The 10222-nt window shown below is 41.5% G+C and overlaps 1 pseudogene; it reads left to right on the plus strand.

Moving 5' to 3' along the window:
• Positions 1 to 2948: 2948 nt before the first annotated feature.
• Positions 2949 to 3786, plus strand: LOC111096930 (annotated as a pseudogene).
• Positions 3787 to 10222: the final 6436 nt, after the last annotated feature.

The following is a 10222-nucleotide window of genomic DNA, read 5'->3' on the forward strand; positions in this document are numbered from 1 at the left end:
GCCCAATGTTCTGTCTGAGTACCTACCAAAGGGTCTGGCATGCAGTAAGTGCCCAGAAATACTCACTGAATGAAGGGATCAGCTGCAGGCATGACTCAAAGAGAGAAAACACCACCTCATTCACTTTTCTCTTATTTTGATGCCTCTTCAACAGATGCTCCATAGATGCTAAAAAGGCATTTGAGAAAAATTCACTACATTTTATTTTTATTTTTATTTAATTTTTAATGTTTTAAAGTAGGCTCCACACCCAACACAGGGTTTGAACTCCCAACCCATGAGACCAAAAGTCAGACACTCTACTGATGGAGGCACCCAGGCCCCACTACTATTTATTTTTTAAAAACTTAATAAAATCAGGATAGGGGGACTTCTTTGACATGATGAATAAATAAGTTGGAACTAAGGCTTCAAGGTGCAATCCCTTTGGTGGAAGAATTTCTATTCAACTCAGGAACATAACAAGCTGTTCCTTTTGGAAGATTGTATGTTCCAAAGATGGCCTCAAGGATATCTTTATCCCACGTGCTTTTCTTAGAATGTAATACTAACAATTCAACCACTGTGTGGGGAGTCTGTGTTTCTTTCTTGCCCTTGACTCTGTGGGCGGTCTTTCGGGAATCTGCTTGGATAGATATAGTACAGTGTAACTGATGCTTTGTGACTTTTAAGGTTAGGTCATAACAATGCAATACACTTCTGCCTTGCTCTGTTGAGATGTTCACTCTTAAAAGGTAGCTACCATGTTGGGAAAGGAGCCCAAACTAGCCATCATGGAGTAATCACCCAGAGAAGGCATGTGTCAATGTGTCGGCTGGAGGCTGACAGCCTGAGACCCCAGCCAACAGCCAGCAAAAACTATCAGCTATGTTGAGTGAAGACATCAATGATTCCACCCCTCAGCTAGGGAATCATCCCAGCCCTTAAATCTCCCCAATTTAAGGCACCAGATAATAAGAAGCAAGGATAAGTCATGCCCACTGTGCCCTGTCCAGATTCCCCATCTATAGAATCCGTGGTTGTTTCATGCCAGTTTGGGGGTAGTTTGTTACACAGCAATGACTAAAACACTTACTGTTAACATCACCACTTGATGTTACCATAACATGAGAGTACCTCCTAAGGAAAGAAACGAGAAGAATCAAAATTGACAAGGAGGAAGTAAATGTATCATTATTTGCTGTGAAGTAATTACATGATAAGAAAAGCCAAGAAAACCAACTGAAAAAGTATTAGAACAATAAGATAATTCAGTAAGGGGCTGGGTTCAAAATGAAATTTATTTCCACTTTTTACTTACATTAATGACTAATCAAAATTGTGACTCCCAATGTCAACATTTCCATAACATTGGAATCAATTATCTTTTAGAGACACCATCAAGGGAAAATACACACTGGTGGCCAGGTTAGCAAATAAAAATACCAGTTAAATATGAATTTCAGATAAACAACCAAAAAAGACCCCTGTCATACCCTGCTTCATACATTTTTCTGAGAAATCCATTTTATCCCAAACAGATATTATTGCACAGAGAGCAAGTATAGACACCTTTCTTCTGGAATTTCTTCCTTGGGCAATGACTTTATTAGATGAACCAAGGGTTTAGAACTTTTCCCACAAGGTTTGCATCTACTTGGTGTTGAACTAAATGGGTATATTGGTACCATGTGAATGATAAAAGAAGACAGATGAATGGCAATGTTTGCACTTTTTTAAAAATTTATTTATTTTTTCAAGTAAGCTCTACACGAAAAGTGGGACTTGAACTCACAACCCCAAGATCAAGAGTCTCATTGCTCTATAATGCTCTAGCCAGGTACCACTACAATGTTTGCACTTTATATGTCCACAGTGTGGCAGAGGTCTGTAAGCCAGTTACAAACATGTGTCCAATCAATTATCAGGTTTGTGAGATGATATTTGCTTCCTATAAAAAGGATGTGAACTGAAGTATACATTTCAGACCAGATGGGGTGGTACAGAGAAATCTACATTAAAGTATAAAAGTGGACCTAAGTGGGTGGATTAATCCTTTTGCTGAGAACAACTGGAAAGGCTAGAAAAATGAAAATGAAAATTCTGCTTGAAGGCCTCAGAGATCTGCCTAAACAGCCAGCACTCAAGAAGCCAAGATTCCAGTAAGAAAGGAAACTCTAACAGCTGAGTATTATAGAGGCCAAAAGGAGCCCTCCCCCCCAAGATGGGCCATTTTGGCATAAAAACTATTCTGAGTTAAGAAGCAATCAAAACCCAGCAAATTCAGGAAAAGCTCTGAACTCCCCCAACAACTGCCTAAAATAATTCATAGAGGACCTGCTCCAGGAAGAGAGCTAACGCCATCAAGTATAGTATGACATGACCTAGGTATGGTGGGCAGGGAGGAATCTAGGAAGGCTTGTTGGATCAAACACTTCTCCATATGCCATTGTTTTCCAGTGGCCTGACAAACATTCATTTACCAAACATTTATTCTTTTTCATTGTCTTGTAAATTACATTCCATCCCCCCCCCTCCCTTTTTTTAAGACTTTATTCATGACAGCACACAGAGGCAAAGATACAGGCAGAGGGAGAAGCAGGCTGTGTGCCTGGAGCCTGAAGCAGGATGTGGGATTCTATCCCCAGACCCCAGGATCATGACCTGAGCCAAAGAGAGACATTCAACCACTGAACCACTCAGGTGCCCCTACATTCCTCCCTTTGAAGTCCCAGGCCTCTGCCCCTTTTCCTTGGTCCAAACTGACATATATACCCCATTTTGCCTGTTTTAGGAATTTCTATGTCTGTGTGGATTCCATATATGCAGGAAAATTTTACTTTCTCCTGTTCATCTGTCTCATATCACTTTGATTCTTAGTCTGGCTGATTTTTCCTGTCCTGAAGGGGACAGGAAATTCTTACTACCTGACCATATCTTTCCCTTTTGAGAAATGTGCTGAATCATAAATGGCGAGGGAGAGGAATGTCGAAAAGTGGGACAGTAATGCAACAGAAGTGTCTCACAAGATCCTTTTTAACGCATTTGCTACGAGGGTGAAGACAGTTCTCAGCAATCAGACTGCTGACGTTCCAGAAAACGTCCATATCGCTCTGAAGGGATGCACTGTTATTGTGAAGGGCCCCAGAGGAACCCTGTGGAGGACTTTCAACTGCATCAATGTAGATTCCAGTCTCCTTGGAAAGAAAAAGAAGAGGCCCTGAGCTGACAAATGGCAGAGATATAGAAAGGAACTGGCTACTGTTCATACTCTCTGTTGTCACAGAAGATGACGGAGGGTGTTACATTGGGCGTATATTACCAGATGTGGTCTGTGTATGCTCACTTCCCTATCAGTGTTGTTATTCAGGAGAACGTTCTCTTATGGAAATCCAAAATTTCTTGGGAGAAAAATACACCCATGGGGTGCAGATGAGGCCTGGCATCATTGTTCAGTATCTTGAGCCCAGAAAGTGAGTTAATTCTTTTATATATTTTATTTATTTATTTATTCATGAGAGGCAGAGACACAGGCAAAGGGAAAAGCAGGCTCCCTGAGGGGAGCCTGATGTAGAACTTGATCCCAGTACCCCAGGATCACAACATGAGTTGAAGGCAGATGCTCAATCACTGAGCCACCCTGGTGTCCCAAAGTGAGTTAATTCTTGAAGGAAACAACATTGAGCTTGTACTGAATTCAGCTGTTTTGATTCATTAAGCCACAACAGTTAAAAACAAGGATATCAGAGAATTTCTGGATGTATCTATATTTCTGAAAAAGGAACAGTTTAGCAGGCTGATGAATAAGAGCTAAGTTTCTCAGCTACAGAAACAGCAAGCTACCAGATGATTCCTCAGACTTATTTGTGATATTTTAAAGATACAATAAAAGCTGTGTCTTGATTTGGGGCAGTGGGAGGAAGAAGTGTCTAACAGGAGTAGACTCACAAGATTAGTAATCTGGAAGATAGGTGGGTAAAAATATTCAGGCTCGAGAGAGAAAAAAGACACTAAAAATTGAAAGAGAAAAAGGATGGAGAATACAGAAAAGAATGTAAGAAACATACGAGATACAGTGAGGAAGTCTAATGTGTGGGTAATTGGGAATACCAGAAAGGAAAGAGAGAATAAAGCAGAAGCAATATTCAAAGACATAATGGCTGAATGTTCTCAAATAGATAAAAAAAACTATCCAGACACTAACATAAGAAGTTCTATAAAACTTAAGAGAAGTTCAAAGAAAAATACACCTGGAATATAATGGGATTGCTGAAAACCAAAGAGAAAAATCTTAAAAAGCAGCCACAGAAAAAAAAAAGGTACGTTATTTTCAAATGAATAATGTTAAGATAATAGGTGACTTCTTGGCAGAAATGATGTGTGGATAGACTCTTGTAGTGGCCCCTGTATGATCCACCCTTGAGGATGGACAGTGGTTTTCTTTTAATTAAGGGAATAAGGTAAAAAATAAAAAATAATAAGGGAATAAGGCAAAGGTGATGAGAAGTACATAATTTCATGAATATGTGAATGATGAGATTACACAATTATGTTATATAAGATCATGGCAGGGTGCCTGGATGGCTCAGTCGGTTGAGCATCCAACTGTCAATTTTGGCTCAGGTCATGATTTCCAGTTGCATTGGCCTCCTTGTTCAATGAGGAATCTACTTGAGATTCTCTCTCTCCCTCTCCCTTTGCCCCTTCCTGACGTACATATGTGCATGCATGCTTTCTCTCTGTGTCAAATAAATAAATAAATCTTTTTTAAAAATAGAAAAAAGATTATGGCATCTGTCTACTCCCATTTCCTGGAGTCTCACCTCCCTTGCTGGCTTCCAGAAGTAAGTGGCCATACTGGAGCATCTTACTTGGCAAGGGACCTTGGGTAGCTAGCCACCCAAGAACTGTAGAACTGAAGGCAGCCTCAGCTGATAGTTAGCAAGAAACTGAAGCCCTGGGATACCTGGGTGGCTCAGTCGGTTGAGCACCCCCCTGTTGGTTTTGGCTCAGGTCATGGTCTCATGGTTCATGGGGTCGAGCCCTGCAATGGGCTCCACACTCAGCACAGAGTCTGCTTGAAGATTTTCTCCCTCTGCCCTCCTCCCACTCACGCTGGTTCGTGCACACTCTCTCTCAAATAAATACATCTTTTTTTTAAAAGATTTTATTTATTCATGAGAGACACAGAGAGAGAAAGAGGCAGAGACACAGAGAGAGAGAAGCAGGCTCTATGCAGGGAGCTTGATACGGGACTCAATCCTGGGACTCCAGGACCACAACCTGGGCTGAAGGCAGGCGCTCAACTGCTGAGCCACCCAGGTGTCCCATTAAATAAATCTTTTTTTAAAAAAAGCATATGCGCTTATAAACCTAGAGACAGAGAGACACATAACTCTAGAATATGAAGCAAACATTAAGAAGAGTTACTGAAGAAATCCAAATAGAGGGAGTCCAACATCTCAAATTGGAAGAGAAAGAAAACTGAACTTTGTTAGAAAGAAAAGTGACAGAAAATAAAATGGCAAAGCTGAATAAAAAGAAAAGAAATCTAATCTCTGTCAATCTGATTTCTACAGAATGGAGCTACAAGAGAAGATTCAACCCAGGACTGGTAAACTAAAAGGGTTTCTTCTGCTGCAGGGATTTCTAGACATCCCCTTGTTAATTCTTCTCACTCTTCCTTAGGTAACAAAAGCCCAGATTTATCCTGTGTAACAATGTGCCCATGAAAATACTACATTTTCCAGCCCCACTTGCAGCTGGAGTTGTCCAATGTGATGTGGACATGAAAACTGGTGCTGTGGGAGCCATTAGATGACTGTGAGGTGACCTAACGCAGCAGACATTATAGGACTTGAGGATGGAAACCAATGCTAAAAAGATAGTGAATTACATAGAAAAAATCAAAGTCCCTGATGACCAGAAGGGCCCCCATCTTCATCCTGAACTGCCTGCTTCTGGTATACTACATGAAAGATAAACCTCTCTTCTGTTTGAGCCATTGCTTTGTGTTTTCTATTATGCAGTTAAATGCAATTTAAGACAGATGCAATGTCTCAGAGAAACCTCTTGGTCAATAGAGAGCATTTGGTATTGTGAACTTGTGCTAATGATCCTGGGCAGCATGAGAGCAGGTCCCCAACACAGAAATAGGTGACAAGACAGGGAGAACAAAGTTATCTATCAGGAAGGATCCAGAATCTATACATATACACAGGAAAACCTGTAGACTGGATATGTACCAAGTCTCATACAGACATGACAACTATTTTTCAAATATCTGAAGGTGCTATTTTGATGAATGAATTCCAATTGATATAAAAATGATATTCTTGGGATCCCTGGGTGGCGCAGCGGTTTGGCGCCTGCCTTTGGCCCAGGGCGCGATCCTGGAGACCCGGGATCGAGTCCCACATCGGGCTCCCGGTGCATGGAGCCTGCTTCTCCCTCTGCCTGTGTCTCTGCCTCTCTCTCTCTCTCTCTGTGACTATCATGAATAAATAAATAAAATCTTTAAAAAAAATGATATTCTTCTTTTAAAGATTTATTTTATTATTTTATTTTTCTATTTTTTAGATTTTTTAAAAAATTATTTATTCATGAGAGACAGTGAGAGAGAGAGGCAGAGACATAGGCTGAGGGAGAAGCAGGCTCCCTGCAAGAAGCCTGATGTGGGACTCGATCCTGGGCCAAAGGCAGAGAACTCAACTGCTCAGTCATCCAGGCATCCCAGATTTGTTCATTTTAGAGAGAGAGAGAGAAGGGGGAGGCAGAGAGAGAGAATCCAAGCAAACTCCATGCTGAGTGCAGAGCCTGACACGGGGCTCCATCTCCTGACCCTGAGACCAGGACCTGAGCCGATATCAAAGGCTGAATGTTTAGCAGACTGCACTACCCAGGCACCCCCAAAATGGTATTAATTTCTAACTTCATAGTAGGTTTTAGTTACTGTATATCTTCTCAATCATTGGATACTAATTTTACAATGTTAATGTAAGGCCAGGTAAGGAAAATTGAAGCTCACTACAGTTTAGCTAAAAGCAGGTGATACAGAGGAGAGATCCTTTCGTTGGGAAAGAAATGATCTGGGTTCTAATCCCAACTTGGTCAGTAACTGGGTGTGACATCTGGGGAGTCATCTTACTTTTTTGGGCCTCAGGCTCCTGGTCTGTAAGACTAAAATTTGGACTGGACAGTCCCGTCCAGTCTGATATTCTGTGAATTTATAAACTGCCTGTCTGAGACTGAGGGAAATTCTTATTTATCTTTGAGGTCCCACAACCTAACACACAGTATTTAATAAAGCTTGTTACTAAATAAGCGAATGAATGGACTGAATGATAAGAGAGGGAGGGCCACTATTACATCCTTTGGACACCTGAGAGTTTCCATGACATCTCTAAGGTCACATTGCTAGAAGCATAAGATCTAGGCTTTGTGCTTGGTATCTAGACATGCTGTAGGAAATCTGGATCCTGAAAGGGCAGAGAGAACAATTCTCTTTCCCAACGCAGCAGAGGCAGGCTGTCAGCCCACGACCGTGGCTGCAGAATTTAAAGAAAACTGTCAATGTGAGAGCTGGGAGCTGTAAGATAAACCTAAAAATATATATCTGTACAACATGAGAGGAAGCCAAGGTCAGAAGGACATGTGTGCAGCATGGTACTAAATACAGCAGGCAGAGTGGCTTCTTTCGGTGGTGTCTCATCAAAACCAGGACCTTGAGGTACAGGGTCCTAGCCAGACGGTGGTACGCCGTCTGTCACGTGCTCCCCTGATCAATCACAAGGAAAAGATCCCCTGGCAACCAAGCAGACTCCAAGGACATCCACACGCACAGTCCTCAGTCCTAAAATAGCTTCAGACACATTTTGATGAGGAATATCTTTTCATTCATGCTACACTTCTTACCCAATATTGAGCTTCAACATACCTCCTAAGCAGCAGAAACTGTAATAGCTAATCCCATTCTGCTGGTAACTCGAGCCCCTGCCTAGGCCACAGCTTCTTAATTTAGTAATAGGCAAAGGCAACCCTATTGCCAGTACTGCCCTTCCCACAGGGCAGAACATGGGGCGAAGCTGAGTGACTCTTCAAGGCTTGGACCCCAAATGCATAGTCTCTTGATGTGTGCCGCCCTGGCTGGACTAGCTCAGACAGCTGAATTTGGAGGAGAAATGTTTCATAGACCTAGAAAGAAGGGTCTACCAAAACAGTAAAAGCAAAATGGTCAAAACCAGGTATCAAAAGCTGGCTTCAGAGAGAGACAATTACACACAAGGTATGGTCTCGGGTTGGAAAAACAATGGTTAGGAAGCACATTGTGTTATTTATTTATTTTTTTAGGAACTTTTTATGCACCTGAGCAACCCACATTTTTTTTTAGAAGATTTTATTTTTTTATGTAATCTCTACACCCAATGTGGATGTCCTTAAAACTTGAACTTACAACTCTGAGATCAAGAGCCACATATCCTGTCAAATGAGGCAGCCAGCCACCGTCCCCCACCATTTTTTTATCTTTTTTTTTTTTGTTGTTTTGTTTTGTTTTTTTTATGACAGTCACAGAGAGAGAAAGGGAGAGAGGCAGAGACACAGGCAGAGGGAGAGGCAGGCTCCATGCACCGGGAGCCTGACGTGGGATTCGATCCCGGGTCTCCAGGATCACGCCCTGGGCCAAAGGCAGGCGCCAAACCGCTGCGCCACCCAGGGATCCCTTTTTTTTTTTTTTTTTTTTTTTTTTTTTTTTTTTTTTTTTTTTAAATTTTTTTTTTTTTTTTTTTAATTTTTATTTATTTATGATAGTCACATAGAGAGAGAGAGAGAGAGGCAGAGACACAGGCAGAGGGAGAAGCAGGCTCCATGCACCAGGAGCCTGACGTGGGATTCGATCCCGGGTCTCCAGGATCGCGCCCTGGGCCAAAGGCAGGCGCCAAACCGCTGCGCCACCCAGGGATCCCCCCCACCATTTTTTTAAAGTAAGCTTTACACCCAACGTGGCGCCCAAACTCATGACCCAGAGACCAAGCCACTCAGGTGTCCCTGAATACCCCACATTTTTAAAGATTGAAGTAAAATTAACATACAGTGTTCTATTAATTTCAGGTGTACAACATAATGATTCAACAATTCTGTACATTATTTAGTGCTCACCATGGTGAGGGCAGTGAGTCATCATCTGTCACCAAACAACATTTTTACAATCTTATTGATATATTCCCTATGCTGCACGTTTCACCTCTGTGACTTATTTATTTTGTAACTGGAAGTTTATATCTCTTAATCCCCTTTATCTATTTCACCCATCCCTCCACCCATGAAGCACACTATTCAGACAACTAGAGAAATTTGAATAGAGACTATATATTAGATAGTAATATTTTATCAATGTTAAATTTCCTGAATTTGACCATTTTACTATGATCATCTAAGAAGGTCTCTGTGCTTAGGAGATCAATGCAGAAGTCTTTAGGGGTAAAGCAGTGGCTCTCTATAGATAGACATACAGCCCAGGGGTCAGAATTAGAGACAAAAAAAGAGACGCCCCATTTCACACACTGATCCATATGGGTATATTTGACATTTCCAGAAAATATGCAGGTTAGAGATCTGGAAATGGAATTAGAACAAAAGTTTTAATTCTGGGCTCCTTTGGATATTTGCTTGCCCATACACCACATCCACTCCCCTTAATTTCACCTGCAAATAGAAATAGCTCTACTGGGATCCCTGGGTGGCGCAGCAGTTTGGCACCTGCCTTTGGCCCAGGGCGCGATCCTGGAGATCCCGGATCGAATCCCACATCGGGCTCCTGGTGCATGGAGCCTGCTTCTCCCTCTGCCTGTGTGTCTCTCTCTCTCTCTCTCTGACTATCATAAATAAATAAAAATTAAAAAAAAAGAAACAGCTCTACTTTTTTTTTTAATCTGCATACCTTTTCTTCAACAGTTTTATTGAGATTTAATTCACATACCATACAATTCACCCATTTAAAGTATATAATCTGGGGCACCTGGGTGGCTCAGTTGGTTAAGTGTCCGACTGTTGATATTAACTCGGGTCTTGAGTTCAAGCCCTGCATTGGGCTTAAAGACCAGTGTGGAGTCTACTTAGAAATAATAAATATATATATAAATAAAGTATATAATTCAATGGTTTCTGATATATTCACATGCAACCATTACCTCAAAAGGAACTCTGTGCCCTTTAGCTATGACTCCATATCTCTCATCTCCTCAAC

This window comes from Canis lupus, chromosome 7 (genome assembly GCF_011100685.1).
Source record: "Canis lupus familiaris isolate Mischka breed German Shepherd chromosome 7, alternate assembly UU_Cfam_GSD_1.0, whole genome shotgun sequence".
NCBI lineage: Eukaryota > Metazoa > Chordata > Mammalia > Carnivora > Canidae > Canis > Canis lupus.